Raw genomic sequence first — 6,194 nt, forward strand, 5'->3', positions numbered from 1 at the left:
CCATTCCTTACATTTAATTTTTTGCAATGTTGGGGATCAAAACCAAGGTCTGGTGCATGCTACGTACATGCTCCATCACTGAGCTACCCTCTAGCCTGCCTAAAATATCTAAACATAGGGTCAGATATGGTGTGCACACTTGTGAGTCCAGTGCTCAGAGACCAAGGTGGGAGGATCATCAGTCAGAAACCTGTCTAAGCTCTATAGAGAAATATTGTCAAAACAAACAGGACTGGTGAGATGGCTCAGTGGGTAAGAGCACCCGACTGCTCTTCCGAAGGTCCGGAGTTCAAATCCCAGCAACCACATGGTGGCTCACAACCATCCATAACAAGATCTGACTCCCTCTTCTGGAGTGTCTGAAGACAGCTACAGTGTACTTTCATATAATCAATAAATAAATCTTTAAAAAAAACAAACAAACAGGAAAGAGAACAATTTGGCACAGCAAGTATTCCCCTAAGTATATTCCCAAGAGAAATGAAAACATAGACAAAATGATCATTAACAATCATTGTGAAATTTAAAATAGTATTTAACAACTGGAAACAAGTACCAACAAAAGAATATATTATTTAAAATACAAGCTGTTGCTCTTGCCAAGGACCGAGCTTTGATTCCAGCACCCATATGGTGGCTCATAATCAGTTATCCATAACTCCAGTTCCAGGGAATAGGATGCCTTCTTCTGATCTCCTCAGGCATCAGGCACACATAGTACATATACATATATGTGTGCATATGTATGTGTGAAGGCAAAACACTCATATACATAAAATAAAATTTAAAAATCTAAATAAATAAAATAAAATGTTGAACAGCCACGTAGCTTCTGCCTTTAATCCTAGCACTTGGGAGGCACAGGCAGATGGATCTCTGAGTTCAAGGTCATTCTGGTCTACACAGTGAGTTTCAGGACATCCAGGGATATATAGTAAAACCCTTTCAAAAACATAATAAAATAGGTACTTCTGCCCCTTTGGCTCTCCATAGTGGTCGCCAAGAACAATCACCTGACGAAAGGGGGCAAGAAGGGAGCTAAAAAGAACATGATTGATCCGTTGTCTAAGAGAGGCTGGTATGATGTGAAAGTTCCAGCAATGTTCAATATTAGAGACATCGGGAAAACACTAGTCACAAGGACTCAAGGAACCAAAATGGCATCTGATGGCCTCAAGGACCGTGTGTTTGAAGTGAACCTTGCCGATCTACAGAATGATGAAGTTACATTCTGAAAGTTCAAGCTAATTACTGAGGATGTTCAGGGCAAAAACTGTCCGAGAAGTTCCCTGACATGGATCTCACCCGGGACAAAATGTGTTCCATGGTCCAAAAGTGTCAGACCATGACTGAAGTTCATGATGCTGTCAGGAGAACCGATGGGTATTTGCTCCGACTTTTCTAGGTTGGCTTCACTAACAATCACCAACAACCAGATACGCAAGACATCCTATGTGCAGCATCAGCAAGTCTGCCAGATCTGGAAGAAGATGGAAACCGTGACCCGAGAAGTGCAGACTAATGACTTAAAGGAAATACTTAATAAACCAATTCCAGACAGCATTGGGAAAGACATAGAAAAGGCTTGCCAGTCCATTTATCCTCTCCATGACATCTTAGAAAAGTAAAAATGCTGAAGAAACCCAGGTTTGAATTGGGCAAGCTCATGGAGCTACATGGTGAAGGTGGCAGTTCCAGGAAAACAACTGGAGACGAGACAGGTGCTGACATTCAACGAGCTGATGGATATGAACCACCAGTCCAAGAATCTGTTTAAAATCCAGACCGTTAATAGTGACAGAAAGTCCTATTTGTGAATAATAATAATAAAGAATAAATCATATATTATTGAACAATAGAATTAAACAATCAACAGACACAAAATGAAGATAGATCACACAATCAAGTTGGGCAAAAGAAGACAAATCAGAAAAATAATTAAAGGGCTGAGGGATGAAGCTTGGTGGCATGGGACTTGTCCAGCACGGGCACCGTCCAGTGCTCCGTGTCTAGCACTGAAAAAAGAAGGAGGGGAACTCGGAATAAACAGACCTGGATGCGATGGCAGACACCTATAATCCCAGCTGCAGGATGGGATGGCAGACACCTATAATCCCAGCTGCAGGATGCGATGGCAGACACCTATAATCCCAGCTGCAGGATGCAATGGCAGACACCTATAATCCCAGCTGCAGGAAGATTGCACATCTAAGGCCAACCTGGCCTATATATGAGAGCATGTCTCAAAACGAAAACAGAGAAAGAAAAGGAGGCTGGGAATGTGACTCAGTTAGCCTAGCACTTGCCTGATATGCATGAAGTCCCAAGGTATATCCTCAGCACCGCATAAACCAGAATGGTAGTGCCTACCTGTAACCCCAGCACTCAGAGGTAGATGCAGAAGGGCATTCTTGGCTATGGGATTTCTAGGCCAACCGGGGTTATATGAAACACTGACTCAAAAAAACAACAACAACAACAACAAAATATATGTGCATTTTACTGTATGTTAACCATAACCCAGAAAGACTGCTTTCATTTAATAAAAGAGAGAGAGAGAGTGATCTATGAACAGCAGGAATATAGAAAACAAGAACATGCTTACCTCCTACTTTATTCAACATCCACCTTGTTCCCCCTACTAGCAGTTCCTGCAGTCGACCACTAGAGGGCATGCAAACTAAGCGATCGCTACTTGCAGAGCTAATTCTCCACCATCAAGTTGCTTCGACTTCGCCTGTAATCAGAAGTGCACTAGGCAGCTCGCAGGCTTACACACAACCAACCCTAATCACCATCGTGTTCTGCAGTCCAGCCAGTAACTCTGGTCATGGAATTCAGAGCCCAGACTGTTGCTTATAATCCAGTTAGAACAGGAATCCTGCAGCTAGCAGAGTCTCTCCGAGCCTGTTCCTACCAACCTCACAGAAAGGGAGAGTGCCCTCTACACACCATAGTCTAACATTTGTAAGCTCTGACCTTGGCCACCAGCCTGACCCTAGATGTCAAAACCACAAGATACATTGTGTTCCCACCTGCCTGACCACTAACCACTTTCAGCCACACTCTATGCCCCGTTCTCAGCCTGATATCCATTCCAACCTGCGTCAGCCGCACTCTATGCCCCGTTCTCAGCCTGATATCCTTTCCAACCTGCCCATGATGCCTTACCAGGTCCTCAGAGTCCTTAGTAGACCTACACCCACTCCCTCTGCCCAGTAAGTCTGACTTTTCATCTTTAAAAATATGTTTGCATTTATTTATTTATTTATTTATTTATTTATTTATTTATTTGTGTGGGGAGGGTGAGCGTGCCACAGGACACATGAAGGGGTCAGGGGACAACTTGCGGGTGACCGTTCTCTCCTTCCACCGTGGGTTCCGGGGATCACACTCAGGTCAGCAGGCTTGCCAGTGGCCGCCCTTGCCCATGGAAGTCACCTTGCCAGCCCACATCTCACTTTTCTTTTAGGACTGGTGTGTAGATACCCTCATAAGCAGGTGTTACTTCCTCTCGACCCTCCAGGTAGGAGCCAAGAGAGTACTCTATGACCACTGCCCTCGAAGACAGCATGGCTTGTGTGAGTGTGTGTGTTTGTTTGTTGTTGTGTTATTGTGATTGTTTTAGTGCCCTTTCCTGCTGATTGTTTGGTTGTGGGTTTTTTTGTTTGTTGGTTGGTTGGTTGTGCCAATTTGACACAAGCTGGAGCCCTCTTGGAAAAGGAAACCTCAAGCAAGAAAACACCTCCTTAAGATTTGCCTGTAGGCAAGTTTATGGGCTGTTTTCTAATTGATAATTGATGTGGAAGGGCCCAGCCCGCTATGAGCAGCACTGTCCCTGGGCAGGTTGTCTTGGGTGTCTAAGAAAGCAAACTGAGCAGGGAGCACCAGCCAGTAGGCAGTTACTCCTGCATGGCCTCTGACTCTGGACCCTGCCTCCAGGTTCCTTTCCTGACTTCCTTGACTACAAAGTGTAATCTAAAATAGCCCTTCCCCAAATTACTTTCCGTCATGGTGTTTATCACAGCAGCAGAAAGCAAACTAAGACGCTTCTGTATTTCAGTTTTGCTTAGGACTACGGGGCCCCTCATGCATGCGTGCTTCTGCTCAGGCCGGCTGATTCTCACTCATCCTTCAAGACATTAGTCTTGCTTTCTCTGCGCACCTCCCTGGATTAGCTGGCTGCCTCTGTTTGGTCTTAACGCCTTCTTCCTTCCTAATCACAAGGCCAGTCTCAGACAAAGGAGATTGTGGCCATGACACATTGGTAAGTGTCAGAAAGTGGTTCTGTAAAGGAACAAGTCGGGTACATGAATACGTGTGTTTATTGTTAAATTTCCCTGATACAGTGGGACTGCATCATGGGCAGCCACTGACGGCTCTTTTCCCTCTTGCGGGTCCTCAATGGCACAGTTCCCTGAAAAAGAAATGGAGGCTAAAGGAAGAAGCTTTATCTCCCGAGTGAGCATCGGCAGTGCTCCTTGTTCTGACTGTGGTTGTTAAGGACCAGTTCAGATCCAGCACCCGATTACAGTGGAGATCACCAGTCCCTGATTCGAAGGAGGGACAGGCCAGCTTGTTGTTGGACAGGACCAACCTCCTTGCTCACCTCTATCTCCGACTTACTGCTCAGTACCATGTTTGCATTAGAATCCTGTGTGTGTCTTGGTCTTTTCTTCTTTATTTATATCTGTAGGTATGTCTTGCTGAACACGATCTTGGAGGGAGGAGTGTGTGCATGCGAGATACCGCAGCCCAAGCTTGAACAAGGGGAAGACCTAGCAACAGTCTTCTCCTCAGTCAGGCCTCTTACAGGTCCCACCAGTTTTCACATTGCCCAACGTCCACAGTGCAAACCCGTGGAACACTGTGAAACTATTTCCCAAGCACACAGACTCTTTCAGCATCTCCCCTTCACACTTGATCGCCTTCTCCGAGGAGTGAGCAGTACTGTACCTGCTCGCTGGGCATGGGTATTTTATACTGTTCTCTCTTGAGGTCTTAGACAAACATGCCCTTTAGCTTTGTACGAGTACCACCCAGGGTTTCATGCTGAATGTTCCTCTAATGAAAGGCAAATGCGCAAAAACTGGGCAAGTGCGTTTCAAGGCTGAAGCCACTGACCTGTCGGAGCGATGTGATCTGGTGTTTATGTTCCTTCCTTGGCAGTGATTGCCATTCCCGGGGAAAGACTTAGAGGGATCCTTTACTGACATAGTATTATTCCAAAGGTGTGCCTGTGGCTTTGGTTTTTGTTTGGTCATGTGAGCTACATTCCTGGACCTGCCTTTGGGGTCTTTGTAGACATTGTCTCTTCCATTTCTTAGGGAGTATCTATGTCTAGGAGAAATAGTTCCATTCTGTAATGCTTAATTTTCATTGTCACCCTGACCGGATAGGAATCACTAAAGGAGGAGCATCTCTGAGTGGTGTCTGTCAAGGTGGTGTCAGAAGTTTAACTGGGGAGGAAGACCTTCCCTGAATGTGGGCAGTATCCTATTGGCTAAGGTTCTGAACTAAATAAATAAAACCATAAAGAGAACTGAGAAAAAAATTGTGATACAAAAGACATTTAAGACTGGGAATGTATATATGCAAAGCCCTGAATGTGGGAGAGGGGTGTGTGTGTGTGTGTGTGTGTGTGTGTGTGTGTGTACACCCCAAGTACTGTGATTACAGGCATGTACCACCATGCCTGGTTTATTTACTAAGTTTCATAGTCAGTACAAAACAATATCTTGCTTATTGGATGTCTTCTTCTCTGTCTGTCTGTCTGTCTGTCTGTCTGTCTGTATTTGAGAGTCTCATTATGATGCCCTGGCTGGCCTGGATCTTACTGTGTAGACCAGGTTGGCCTCAAACTCACAGAGATCTGCTTGCCTGTGCCTCCCAAGTACTGGGATTAAAAGCCGTTTGTTCTTTGTTCGTTTGTTTTCTAGACAAGGTCTCATGTAGCACAGGCTGCCCTTGTTAGGTAACTGAGGTTGACCTTGAACTTCTTTCTTGTTTCTGTATACTGAGAGCTGGGATAATGGGCATATACTCAACCAGTTTGGGGATTTGTTTTTGTTTTTGTTTGTTTGTTTGTTTGTTTGTATTCGAGACAGGGTTTCTCTGTGTAGCCCTGGCTGTCCTGGAACTCACTTTGTAGACCAGGCTGGCCTTGAACTCAGAAATCCACCTGCCTCTGCCTC

General features: G+C 45.0%; 1 pseudogene; it reads left to right on the forward strand.

The window, feature by feature from the left end:
• Positions 1-995: 995 nt before the first annotated feature.
• Positions 996-1,777, forward strand: LOC110301286 (annotated as a pseudogene).
• The last annotated feature ends 4,417 nt before the right edge of the window (positions 1,778-6,194 follow it).

The sequence above is a fragment of the Mus caroli genome, chromosome 9 (genome assembly GCF_900094665.2).
Source record: "Mus caroli chromosome 9, CAROLI_EIJ_v1.1, whole genome shotgun sequence".
In the NCBI taxonomy this organism is placed as follows: domain Eukaryota; kingdom Metazoa; phylum Chordata; class Mammalia; order Rodentia; family Muridae; genus Mus; species Mus caroli.